The sequence below is a fragment of the Salvelinus namaycush genome, chromosome 33 (genome assembly GCF_016432855.1).
Source record: "Salvelinus namaycush isolate Seneca chromosome 33, SaNama_1.0, whole genome shotgun sequence".
NCBI lineage: Eukaryota > Metazoa > Chordata > Actinopteri > Salmoniformes > Salmonidae > Salvelinus > Salvelinus namaycush.
The window spans coordinates 1,180,070-1,192,229 of record NC_052339.1 but is presented as its reverse complement, the minus strand read 5'-3'; positions in this window follow the sequence as shown (position 1 = coordinate 1,192,229).

Sequence of the window (12,160 nt, the reverse complement as noted above, 5' to 3'; positions counted from 1 at the left end):
ACTTAAGTAGTACTTTACACCACTGACTTCAATACACGTAATTTTGTCCTTGAAACATTTAATTGAAATACTGTAGAATTCCATTCATTCCTATGGAGGACTGCTCCTACTAGGGAGTGTCAATACGGCCAACCGATGGCTTCAAAGCCTCTTAATGGCCAATACGGAGCATCAGCAATCCAGGGTTTATAAACGACATTGGGAGTCTGTGTAGTGATTGGACTCCCTGAGTTGTGAATGGTTCTGGAAAATAACCCTACACAAAACTAAAAAAACTAAAAAAAGGTAGGCATATGTATAATCGATAGAAACTCTACTTACCAGACGTAAAGTGAAATGTGACCCTTGCCATCAAAATAACGTCTGAATCCAACCTTTTTCCGAACCGCACCATATTCCTGCTGTGAAGACAGTGGTACATTTCGTGGTAGGAAGTCTAGCGTGGAGTGTGTGGTCTAATGTCAGCCCACTGTCTAATTCAGCAGGAATATGGTGCTTTTCAGACAAAAATAGGATTCACAACCCTAACCGAAAAACAGGCTTCTGAACAGTCTGTATGCTGTAAACTCAGTATGAATATGCAAATTAGATACGGTTTTTGGTTACTGTCTGTTAAACATTGAAATGTATCTAGTAAACCAAATCACAATTTTAAATTAACTTACTTCAGAGGAAAAACCTAAACATACTAAATGTAGGAAATATATTAACCAACATGTATTCAATGTCTTTAACAGAAAAATAAATCCAATACAACTTCAAAACCTCAGCATTGTACTGAAGAAAATAACAAAGAATGGATATTTCCCTAATAAATTATTTAATCTTTTTATGTAGCTACAACATTTACATGACAGACGTAAACACGTCTGTCATGTAAATGGGGATGTTGACCTTAGGATGTTTAAAGGGACTATAGTCCGGTGCCGACAGAGATGGCCGCCTCGCTTCGCGTTCCTAGGAAACTATGCAGTATTTGTTTTTTTATGTGTTATTTCTTACATTGTTACCTCGGGAAATCTTAGGTTTTATTACATACAGTCGGGAGGAACTATTGGATATAAGAGCAACGTCAACTCACCAACATTACGACCAGGAATACGACTTTCCCGAAGCGGATCCTCTGTTTGGCCCACCACCCAGGACAATGGATCGGATCCCAGCTGGCGACCCAAAACAACGGCGCCGTAGAAGGGGCAGACGGAGCGGTCTTCTGGTCAGGCTCCGTAGACGGGCACATCGTGCACCGCTCCCGAGCATACTACTCGCCAATGTCCAGTCTCTTGACAACAAGGTAGACGAAATCCGAGCAAGGCTTGCCTTCCAGAAAAACATCAGAGACTGTAACGTTCTTTGTTTCACGGAAACATGGCTCAGTCGAGACACGCTATCGGAGTCGGTACAGCCACCTGGTTTCTTCACGCATCGCGTCGACAGAAACAAGCATCTCTCTGGTAAGAAGAAGGGCGGGGGTGTATACCTTATGATTAACGAGACGTGGTGTGATCATAACAACATGCAGGAACTCAAGTCCTTTTTTTCACCTGACTTAGAATTCCTCACAATCAAATGCCGACCGCATTATCTACCAAGAGAATTCTCTTCGATCAAAATCACAGTTGTGTATATTCCACCCCAAGCAGACACATCGACAGCCCTGAAAGAACTTCATTCGACTCTATGTAAACTGGAAACCACATATCCTGAGGCTGAATTTATTGTAGCTGGGGATTTTAACAAGGCTAATCTGAAAACAAGGCTCCCTAAATTCTATCAGCATATCGATTGCGCAACCCGGGCTCGCAAAACCCTGGATCATTGTTATTCTAACTTCCGCGACGTATAGAGACAAAGTAGAGTCGCAATTCAACGGCTCAGACACGAGAGGTATGTGGCAGGGTCTACAGTCAATCACGGACTACAAAAGAAAAACCAGCCCCGTCGCGGACCACGATGTCTTGCTCCCAGACAGACTAAACAACTTCTTTGCTCGCTTTGAGGACAATACAGTGCCACAACCAAAACCTGCGGGCTCTCCTTCACTGCAGCCAACGTGAGTAAAACTTTAAACGTGTTAACCCTCGCAAGGCTGCCGGCCCAGACGGCATCCCTAGCCGCGTCCTCAGAGCGTGCGCAGACCAGCTGGCTGGTGTGTTTACAGACATATTCAATCTCTCCCTATTCCCAGTCTGCTGTCCTCACATGCTTCAAGATGGCCACCATTGTTCCTGTATCCTAGAAGGCAAAGGTAACTGAACTAAATGACTATCGCCCTGTAGCACTCACTTCTGCCATCATGAAGTGCTTTGAGAGACTATATCACCTCGACCTTACCTGTCACCCTAGACCCACTTCAATTTGCGTACCGCCCCAATAGGTCCACAGACAATGCAAATTCCATCACACTGCACACTGCCCACTGCCATATCCCATCTGGACAAGAGAAATACCTATGTAAGAATGCTGTTCATTGACTACAGCTCAGCATTCAACACCATATTACCCTCCAAGCTCATCATTAAGCTTGATGCCCTGGGTCTCAACCTCGCCCTGTGCAATTGGGTCCTGGACTTCCTGACCGCCCCCAGGTGATGAAGGTAGGAAACAACATCTCTACTTCGCTGCTCCTCAACACTGGGGCCCCACAAGGGTGCGTGCTCAGCCCCCTCCTGTGCTCCCTGTTCACCTATGACTGCCATGCACGCCTCCAACTCAATCATCAAGTTTGCAGATGACACAACAGTAGTAGGCTTGATTACCAACAACGACGAGACAGCCTATAGGGAGGAGGTGAGGGCACTCGGAGTGTGGTGTCAGGAAATCAACCTCTCACTCAATGTCAACAAAACAAAGGAGATGATCGTGGACTTCAGGAAAGAGCAGAGGGAGCATCCCCCTATCCACATCGACGGGACAGCAGTGGAGAAGGTGGAAAGTTCCTCATCGCACACATCACGGACAAACTGAAATGGTCCACCCACACAGACAGCGTGGTGAAGAAGGCGCAACAGCGCCTCTTCAACCTCAGGAGGCTGAAAAATTTGGGCTTGTCACCTAAAACCATCACAAACCTTTACAGATGCACATATGAGAGCATCCTGTCGGGCTGTATCACTGCCTGGTATGGCAACTGCACCGTCCACAACCACAAGGCTCTCCAGAGGGTGGTGCGGTCCGCACAACGCATCACCGGGGGCAAACTCCCCGCCCTCCAGGACACCTACAGCACCCAATGTCACAGGAAGGCCAAAAAGATCATCAAGGACAACAACCACCACAGCCACTGCCTGTTCACCCCGCTACCATCCAGAAGGCGAGGTCAGTACAGGTGCATCAAAGCTGGGACCGAGAGGCTGAAAAACAGCTTCTATCTCAAGGCCATCAGACTGTTAAAAAGCCATCACTAACACAGAGAGGCTGCTGCCTACATACAGACTTGAAATCATTGGCCACTTTAATAAATGGATCACTAGTCACTTTATTAATGTCACTTTAATAATGTTTACATGTCTTGCATTACTCATCTCATATGTATATACTGTATTTTATACCATCTATTACATCTTGTCGATGCTGCTCCTCGGCCATTGCTCATCCATATATTTATATGTATATATTCTTATTCCATTCCTTTACTTAGATTTGTGTGTATTAGGTAGATGTTGTGGAATTGTTAGATTACTAGATATTGCCGCACTGTCGGAACTAGAAGCACAATAATTTTGCTATACTCACAATAACATCTGCTAACCATGTGTATGTGACCAATAAAATTTGATTTGAATTTTGAGGGTCTTATTCTGGTGACCCGATGATCGATGCTTGGCTGCCGTTTGACCAATAAAAATATTATCTTTCTTATCGATAATAATCTTGTCATGTAGACTAGCCACCCGCACAGCCTATCCACACTGTATCTGTGAGCTGTTGGCTAGAGCGCATGTGCCAAAACCAGAATAGGCGCATTAGCTATTTAAAGCAACAGTTTTTGTGACAAAACTATCGAATAGGTTTTAAATGCAATGGAAACACATTGAACTTTAGATTTCTATTTGGTACATGACAATTTAAGCGAAAAAGTATATTTTGTGTGCCCTAGTCATCATGCACTGATTTTTATCCACAACAATTCAGTTTGGTGGAAACACACCACTGGTGGGAAAATCCACATATTTTCTTTATGCGTATTTTAGAATATTTGCATGAAAATCTGTCGCCAATTGGATGGAAATTTAGATGTTGTAAATGTTATTTTTCTCTGCACTCTTCTGAATAGGAATTTAGAAAGTACATTGAAACTCATTATTGGCACAGAAACTATACACTCTGTGGCATACAGCAAGTTAGCCACCAGGGAAGACTCATCAAGGCCTGGTGACAGATGGAGTCTATATCACGCGGTGATGGCTCCCTCTGCTGAATGTGCCAGGTCTCGACAGGCTCTCCAGCCAGGACTAATTGGGGCTGATTGTTGTTTGTGAGTAATCTAGGGACTGATTGCTTACCAGCTGGATGAGTCCCATAAAGCTGCCAGAAGGGCAGCACACAGGGGTGGTGACTGGGGGAAGAGAGGTTACTACAGTATAGTCGTGCTCAGTACCAGAGATAATGGCAGGAGCTTGGTTTTGTTCCCCACAGGACACATCAAGACACCGGAGCCCAGAAGACGGTGTCCCGGAGGAGGCCTCCTGAAGGAGACCTATTATTTTCCCCTTGTTTGTAAACACCCTTGAAACCGAGCTAATACAATTCTGTCCGTGTCTAATCTGTGTAAATGTCTTGACCAGACCCCCTGATCTGCCACAACTCTTAGAAAATAAGGTGCTATCTAGAACCTAAAATGGTTCCTCGGCTGTTGAATAACCAATTTTGGTTCCATCTAGAACCCTTTTGGGTTCCATGACAAACCCACAGAGCATTCTACATGGAACCCAAAAGCGTTCTACCTGGAACCAAAAGGGGTCCTCCTATGGACTGAAGAACCCTTTTGGAACCCTTTTTTCTAAGAGTGTACTTGTAGTGTACTTGATCACTCAGAGTTTCATTCAAAAAAATCTATTTTGTATTTATTGCCAAGGCAGCAGCTACTCTTCCTGGAATCCAATTGCAATTTTCTTTTTTGTGGCACCTGACCACACAACTGAACAGTAGTCAAGGTGCGACAAAACTAGGGCCTGTAGGACCTGCCTTGTTGATAGTGTTGTTAAGAAGGCAGAGCAGCGCTTTATAATGGACATACTTCTTCCAATCTTAGCTACTATAGTATCAATATGTTTTGACCATGACAGTTTACAATCTAGGGTAACTCCAAGAAGTTTAGTCATCTCAACTTGCTCAATTTCCACATTATTTATTACAAGATTTAGTTGAGGTTTAGGGTTTAGTGAATGTTTTGTCCCAAATACAATGCTTTTAGTTTTTGAAATATTTAGAACTAACTTATTCCTTGCCACCCATTCTGAAAATAACTGCAGATCTTTGTTAAGTCACGTGGACTGGGATATGTTCCGCATAGCGTTGGACAACAACATTGATGAATACGCTGATTCGGTGAGCGAGTATATTAGCAAGTGCATCGGTGATGTTGCACCCACAGCAACTATTAAAACCTTCCCCAACCAGAAACCGTGGATTGATGGCAGCATTCGTGCAAAACTGAAAGCGCGAACCCCTGCTTTTAATCAGTGGAGAGGGTGGAAAGTTTTAAGTTCCTCGGCGTACACATCACGGACAAACTGTAATGGTCCACCCACACAGACAGCGTGTTGAAGAAGGCGCAACAGTGCCTCTTCAACCTCAGGAGGCTGAAGAAATTCGGCTTATCACCAAAAACAACTTTTACAGATGCACAATCAAGAGCATCCTGTCAGGCTGTATCACCGCCCACAACCGTTGTTTCTGGTGTCCTTTGACAGCTCTTTGGTCTTGGCCATAGTGGAGTTTGGAGTGTGACTGTTTGAGGTTGTGGACAGGTGTCTTTTATACTGATAACAAGTTCAAAACAGGTGCCATTAAGACAGGTAACATTAATACAGAGTGGAGGACAGAGGAGCCTCTTAAAGAAGGAGTTACAGGTCTGTGAGAGCCAGAAATCTTGCTTGTTTGTAGGTGACCAAATACTTATTTTCCACCATAATTTGCAAATAAATTCATTAAAAATCCTACAATGTGATTTTCTGGATTTTTTTTTCTCATTTTGTTTGTCATAGTTGAAGTGTACCTATGATGAAAATTACAGGCCTCTCTCATCTTTTTAAGTGGGAGAACTTGCACAATTGGTGGCTGACTAAATACTTTTTTGCCCCACTGTATATATTTTTTATGTACATATTCTTATTCATTCCTTTACACTTGTGTGTATAAGGTAGTTGTTGTGAAATTGTTAGATTACTTGTTAGATATTACTGCATGGTCGGAACTAGAAGCACGAGCATTTCGCTACACTCGCATTAACATCTGCTAACCATGTGTATGTGACAAATAACATTTGATTTGAAGTGTTTCCGGGATTTCACTCCCTGTAGTAGATGACGTGTATAGTGTTGAGTCATCCGCATACATAAACACACTGGCTTTACTCAAAGCCAGTGGCATATTGTTAGTAAAGATTGAAAAAGGTAAGGGCCCTAGACAGCTGCCCTGGGGACGCCCTGATTCTACCTGGATTATGTTGGAGAGGCTTCCATTAAAGAACACCCTCTGTGTTCTGTTAGACAGGTAATTCTTTATCCACATTATAGCAGGGGGTGTAAAGCCAAAACACATACGTTTTTCCAGCAGCAGACTATGATCGATAATGTCAAAAGCTACACTGAAGTCTAACAAGATAGCCCCACAATCATTTTATCATCAATTTCTCTCCGCCAAATCAAATCAAATCAAATTTGATCAGTCACATGCGCCGAATACAACAGGGTTAGACCTTAGTGAAATGCTTACTTACGAGCCCCTAACCAACAATGCAATTAAAAAAAATACGGATAAGAATAAGAAATAAAAGTAACAAGTAATTAAAGAGCAGCAGTAAAATAACAATAGCGAGACTATATACAGGGGGGTACAGGTACAGAGTCAATGTGCGGGGGCACCGGTTAGTTGAGGTAATATGTACATGTAGGTAGAGTTATTAAAGTGACTATGCATAGATGATAACAACAGAGAGTAGCAGCGGTGTAAAAGAGGGGGGCAATGCAAGTATTCTGGGTAGCCATTTGATTAGATGTTCAGGAGTCTTATGGCTTGGGGTTAGAAGCTGTTTAGAAGCCTTTTGGACCTAGACTTGGCGCTCCGGTACCGCTTGCCGTGCGGTAGCAGAGAGAACAGTCTATGACTAGGGTGGCTGTAGTCTTTGACAATTTTTAGGGCCTTCCTCTGACACCGCCTGGTATAGAGGTCCTGGATGGCAGGTAGCTTGGCCCCAGTGATGTACTGGGCCGTTCTCCCTACCCTCTGTAGTGCTTTGCGGTCGGAGGCCGAGCAGTTGCCATACCAGGCAGTGATGCAACCAGTCAGGATGCTCTCGATGTTGCAGCTGTAGAACCTTTTGAGGATCTGAGGACCCATGGCAAGTCTTTTCAGTCTCCTGACGGGGAATAGGTTTTGTTGTGCCCTCTTCATGACTGTCTTGGTGTGCTTGGACCGTGTTAGTTTGTTGGTGATGTGGACACCAAGGAACTTGAAGCTCTCAACCTGTTCTTCTGCAGCCCCGTCGATGAGAATGGGGGTGTGCTCTGTCCTCTTTTTCCTGTAGTCCACAATCATCTCCTCAGTTATTTGTGTAAGTGCTGTGTTTGTTGAGTGTCCTTCCTTATAAGCGTGCTGAAAGTCTGTTGTCAATTTGTTTGCTGTGAAATAACGTTGTATCTGGTCAAACACTATTTTTTACAGAAGTTACTAAGTGTTGGTAACAGGCTGATTGTTTGGCTATTTGAGCCAGTATAGGGGGCCTTCCTATTCTTGGGTAGCGGAATGATTTTAGCTTCCCTCCAGGCCTGAGGGCACACACTTTCTAGTAGGCTTAAATTGAAGATGTGGCAAATAGGAGTGGCAATATCGTCTGCTATTATCCTCAGTAAATTTCCATCCAGATTGTCAGACCCCGGTGGCTTGTCATTGTTCATAGTCAACAATAATTTCTTCACCTCTTCCACACTGATTTTACGGAATTCAAAAGTACAATTCTTGTCTTTCATAATTTGGTCCGATATACTTGGATGTGTAGTGTCAGCGTTTGTTGCTGGTATGTCATCCCTAAGTTTGCTAATCTTGCCAATGAAAAAGACATTCAAGTAGTTGGCAGTATCAGTGGGCTTTGTGATGAATAAGCCATCTGATTCAAATGTCATTTAAGGTGACACAAAGCTTTTTACTATCATTCTTTATATAATTTAACTTTGTTTCATAGTATAGTTTATTTTTATTGAGTTTAGTCACATTATTTCTTAATTTGCAGTACGTTTACCAATCAGTTGGGCTGCCAGACTTATTTGCCATACCTTCTTCCTCATCCCTATCAACCATACAATTTTTCAATTCCTCATCAATCCAAGGGGATTTACCAGTTTTTACAGTCATTTTCCTAATGAGTGCGTGCTTATTAGTAACTGGAATAAGCAATTTCATAAATGTGTCAAGTGCAGCGTCTGGTTGCTCCTCATTACACACCACAGATCAGCAAATATTCATCAACATATGAATCACTACAAAGCTTATTATATGACCTCTTATACACTATGTTAGGCCCAGCTTTTGAAACTTTGGTTTTCCTAGATATGGCTATTATATTGTGATCACTACATCCTATGGATTTGGATACTGCTTTAAAGCCAAGTTCTGCTGCATTAGAAAAAATTTGATCAATACATGTTGATTTAATTCCTGTGCTGTTTGTAATTACTCTGGTAGGTTGACTGGCAACCTGATCCAGGTTGCAGGCACTGGTTACAGTTTGAAGTTATTTCTTGAGTGGGCAACTTGATGATAGCCAGTCAATATTTAAATCACCCAGAAAATATACTTCTCTGTTGATATCACATACATTATCAAGCATTTCACACATATTATCCAGATACTGACTGTTAGCACTTGGTCTATAGCAGCTTCCCACAAGAATGGGCTTTAGGTGAGGCAGATGAACCTGTAGCCATATTACTTCAACAGTATTTAACATTAGATCGTCTCTAAGCTTTACAGGAATGTGGTTCTGAACACCGCCCCTGTTGCATTTCCGTCTTTTCGGTAGATGTTATAACCATGTATTGCTACCACTGTATCATCAAAGGTATTATCTAAGTGAGTTTCAGAGATATGCATGTCATCTGTTACAAGCAAGTTATTGACTTCATGGACCTTATTTCTCAGGCTGCATATGTTAATATGGGCTATTTTTAGCACTTTTCTGGGTTGCTTGATTGTTTTAATGCTTTACTGGGAATGCCTCAACTTAAAAACAATTACAAGTGTATTTTGAATTAATATACTCTATTACAATTGAAGCATATGAAATTGAAGTACTCTTTTAATACGTGTGCTTAAGTGTTATGATAGTGAGCTCCAAAAGTATTGGGACAGTGACACATTTTTTGTTGTTTTGGCTCTGTACTCCAGAACTTTGAAATTATACAATGACTTTGAGGTTAAAGTGCTGACTGTCAGCTTTAATTTGAGGGTATTTCAATCCATATTGGGTTTCAAAATTGCAGCACTTTTTGGGCATAGTAACACCGTTCTACTGGACTAAAAGTATTGGGACAAATTCACTTATGTGTATTAAAGTGGTAGAAAGTTAAGTATTTGGTCCCTAGTGTTGTAAAGTACTTAAGTAATGATACTTTAAAGTACTACTAACATATTGTAGTTTTTTGGGGTATCTGTACTTAACTATTTATTTTTTCTTTCACTTCACTACATTCCTAAAGAAAATAATGTACTTTTTACTCCATACATTTTTCCTGACACCACAAAGTACTTGTTACATTTTGAATGCTTAGCAGGGCAGGAACATGGTCCAATCCACACACTTATCAAGAGAACATCCCTGGTCATCCCTACCACCTCTGATCTGGCAGACTCACTAAACACACATGCTTCGTTTGTAAATTATGTCTGAGTGTTGGAGTGTGCCCCTGGCTATCTGTAAATAAAAATAAAGAAAGAAATGGTGCCGTTTGGATTGCTTAATATAAGGACTTTGAAATTATTTATACTTTTACTTTTAATACTTAAGTATATTTTAGAAATTACATTTACTTTGATACTTAAGTATATTTAAAACCAAATACTTTTAGACTTTTACTCAAGTAGTATTTTACTGGGTGACTTTCACTTTTACTTGAGTAATTTTCTATTAAGGTATCTTTACTTTTACTCAAGTATGACAGTTGGGTACTTTTTCCACCACTGTTGGTCCCATATTCATAGCACGCAATCATCAAGCTTGTGACAATATATTTGTTGGATGCGTTTGCTGTTTGTTTTGGTTGTGTCCAGATTGTTATTGTAATGGTGAAAGGTTAGTATGTCTTGGGGGTATGATATTTGTGCGTCTGGAACTTTCTCACTCATCATTATTCACGATTCATTCAGGATTATCCGTAGTCATGGTAGCATCCACATTCATGTAAAAGTGTTAAGAAACATATTATATTCTGATTTACAATAAAGGTGACTCCAACATGTCACAATACATTATTTACCATTCATTTCGATTGGGCACAAAATAATCTGAAAGAACCAAAACAAACAGCAAATGCATACAACCTCATAGTCATTGCATCATTTCAAATCCAAAGTGCTGGAGTACAGAGCCAAAACAACAACACATTTATCACTGTCTCAATACTTTTGGAGCTCACTGTAGTATACTAAAACACTGAAAAACAATTCATTTAAAGTACACATTTAATAAGTGTGTTTAAGTTAAATGATAGTATATGTATAGTGTACTGAAGCTGTACGTGCCGAACCAGTTCACATAGAAATGGGTTATCAATCTGTCTTCTCGTTGAAAGTCAGTCTGAGAAGCAGTATATCTGTTCTATGTGCACTATTTCTATGCTTCCCATTCTTATGTTTTAGTTTTTGCATCTTTTACTTTTAGTTTTGTACACCAGCTTCAAATAGCTGTAAATACAATATTGTTGGTTATGGAAAATATATTTCACAGCGGTTGAGATGGTACAATCTCCACACAATGACTGCTTGTTTTGTCACATGAACTGAAATTATGTGAACTATTAGAATTTTAGCAACCAGGAAATGATGGAGAGATTTGTGCATATTGCACCTTTTAAGATATACTAGAAAAGTATATCTCGTATTTGAATTTGTAATATATTGAAGTGTTTTTTTGGGGCTTGGGAGGAGAAAGTGACAGCTCATTAATGAACTGCAAGTAGTGAAGCTCTCTAGATAAGCATTAGCAAAGTGTAGGCTTTTTCCAATGACAGTGAGGCCATGTGTATAGAATGGCATAGATGAACTGTTAATATGCAACAAGTAACAAGCGTCATTACAGTCTTCATTGATGAGTGGAAGGAGTAAAACACATGTATAGTCAGTAAAACACAGAGAACGTTAAAAGCTTTTGTCTTTTATTGCTCAGCTGTCAAAAGTACTGCGTTATGCTACGATACAAAAAAGACATGACGGTGGACCAAAGATACTGCCCCTCCTCTCCATTCTACATGTAGCAAAATACCCTTTCTCTGGTATGGCACCACATGCCCATTTGCAGCGACATACATCCAGTAGTTTGACAACATATTCAACAAAATCTTCAAACACAGGGAAGTATGATTTAACAGATCAGCGTTTCACAATGTGACAAACAGACGCCGTAACAGAGGCAGCATTTAGCAAATATAAATATGTGACAAAGCAAAAGTAAAGCATGACAAACTGAAATTGATTTGATAATGAAACAAAATACGTATGTTTGATTAAACTGCCACTGTATGAGCTCACAGTAAATATTCAGGATAAAATATTATCTCAGTATTTTCATTGGTCATGATTTCTACTGACTTTTTAATTTCTACAACCAGAAATTAAATAGAATATCATTCAATATCTATACATTACAGTAATAAACATAGTTTACGCTCCGGGACAAATACTGTACTTATGGAGGGAGGTTACAATACGTTTGGTCTCAAAATAT